Raw genomic sequence first — 2,500 nt, 5'->3', positions numbered from 1 at the left:
CACTACAAACCAACAGATTACCGTAATTTATCTGCTTGCTACATTCATCCTCGCATCCACAACACATAAAAGATGCCATCCCGGCTCTCAATTTCTTAGACTAAGGTGCCTCTGTGGTGACGACTCTGACTTTACCAGCAAGTGCGAGGAAATGTGCCAGTTTTTCAAAAAATGTGGCCACCCTGACTCCGCTGTCACCACAGGCAAACATTGTGCCCAATAAATCAATCGAGAAACCACACTACAAACGTCACAGAATGAAGAAACCAACAGATTCTTTGAAACCAGAATGGCAGATTCTTTGAAACCAGAAAAAACAACATAATTCCATTCACCCTCACCTACCATCCACAAAACCTTGCAGTAAAAAATGTCATTCTCAAAAACTTCAAATTTCTCCACAATCATCCCGAAACTAAACATATATTTCCTCTACCAGTAGTTCAAAACCACTTAAATATAGCATTGTTTAACGTATTTTAGTATTTAAACTGTAGATATAGGCATTTTTATCCCCTGACATTTTTTCATCTGTTCGGACTTCCTAGCTGAAAGTCTAGAGATCCGAGAATTATAGGGATCCAAAGTTACCTTTTCGAAAATTTCAGCCACAAAAGTCTCCCGAAAATTCTAGGTGACATTTTTAGGGTAACAATCCGTTAAAAATGGGCAATTCTACCATTTTTTAGATGTTCGAAAATCCTAGGAGAGGCAGGCAAGCAAGAAATTCTACAGGAAATGTTCCGAAAATTCTAGATCTCAAATCGTATTCCGAACAGATGTTTTCCGAAAATTGACGTTGGGTGCCCCTGAATACTAAAATTGCAGTCGGGGATGGACATCAGAAAATAAAATTTGTTCTTGACACTGACGCTTGTTAACATTGGAAACAATGTTAATAAAACTACAAAGATGTTTCAACCACACAACTCCGGCCCTCATGGGTTTTTTAAAAAGGCCAACTGCGTGACGGCTTTCTAACGTTTTACAGTTCTGCGCGTTCTACGCCAGCAAAAACATATCAAATGACCGCTAAGCGTGATCACACAAGGGATTTGTAACATCTGGCATGTCATTATGTTCGTTTCCCTCGTTGCTGTCCTTGCGAATACCAGGCCTCAAGAAAATGTCTCTCGTGAAAATTACAAGCCTTGTCTGCAGTTATTGTCACATGATCAAAGTCTATACTATGGACAAATTGGTTCATGTGTTGTTGAAATTTGAAGAAACAAACAAAGAAACCAACAGGTTTCTTCATTTTCTGCTTTTTTTTTCATTTTTTGTGCATTTTTTTTCTGCAACAAATGCAGGGCGATCTACAGACAGACAGACAGCCTTTATTTTAGCACGATGATAATAAAAGCTATGCAGCTTATTCTAAACTGAAGTTATTTGTTATTTTATTGTCTTGTTGTTTCAGTCCCCTGTTTCAACAGTAGTATAGTCACCACGATTTGCTTTATCCAATCTTGCACGAGGAGAACAAGTTGTCGCTGAAGAGATGCTGAATGCCGGAATAGTGTCTTTTATTGTCAGCTTACTCACCCCAGAAAAACACCTGGTAGATGTTGTTGGAGAAGTTGCTTGGGTGCTTTCCTACTTCACAGCGAAGCCTGACTGTGTTCCAGTATTTGTCTCAAGTGGCATCATTACCATTCTTGATCCTTTTTTGAATTCCCTTGCTCAGAAATCACCCCATAACAGCCAAGTAGTGACTTCGTTGTTACGAAGTCTAGGTTAGATGACTGATGTGAAAAAGTAGTTAGTACGGTTAGGGTAACCCTAGTATCTTCTTCTAGTATCTTCTAGTATCTTCTTCTTAGTGTTCTTGACAAGAAACAGGTCTTGGGTCTAAAACTGGACATAGACCACTTTCATATAAATGGCAACCACCTAGTTACATTCTTTTGTATTTATGTTAATGAGACCTACTGCCTTCATTTTGAAGCAAATATTACTTTGAAATTTGCTTGTTGTTGCGAGGCTAGAAAGGCTTATTAGCATTAAAACAAAAGAATATTTTATTTGGCCGCCATTATGAAAGAGGTCAATAGAAAGACATCTGAACCAATGACAGAAGTGATAGTCTTAAAAAGGCAAATAGAAACTCTGGTGTTGACTCCAACCGTGCCTACTAAAGTCAGCTAGAATACTGGAACTAATTTTATTCTTGTTGTGGTCCATCTCAAACATCAGAATGGTGCTTTTTCAGTTTCAGAAATTCTAGAAACAAGGATTTCAGTAATTATCCATAGATAATAATTTTCTAGGATTATCAGTGTCATAGGTTTTGCCAAAGGACAAGCCCAGAACCCCTGGAAGTGTGGTTGCTTTTCAGAGTTGATCCAGTATCCTTCAGAACTTAAATCTTGAACTTAAGAAGTTATTTTATAATTTTGATTAGTAAACAAGAAAATAATGTGCTTTCTTAGGTAACATAGTGAGTGGACCTGATGAATATGGATCACTAGCTATGCAGAGTGGTGAATTAATCAATGCA

The 2,500-nt window shown here is 37.9% G+C and overlaps 1 pseudogene; it reads left to right on the top strand.

Moving 5' to 3' along the window:
- The window catches only part of LOC138002133 (uncharacterized), an 11,009-nt pseudogene that overhangs the window by 7,279 nt on the left and 1,230 nt on the right, over positions 1-2,500 (top strand).

The sequence above is a fragment of the Montipora foliosa genome, chromosome 5 (genome assembly GCF_036669935.1).
Source record: "Montipora foliosa isolate CH-2021 chromosome 5, ASM3666993v2, whole genome shotgun sequence".
Taxonomy (NCBI): domain Eukaryota; kingdom Metazoa; phylum Cnidaria; class Anthozoa; order Scleractinia; family Acroporidae; genus Montipora; species Montipora foliosa.
Note: the sequence above shows the minus strand (reverse complement) of the source record. Positions and strands in the feature narration are given on the sequence as shown.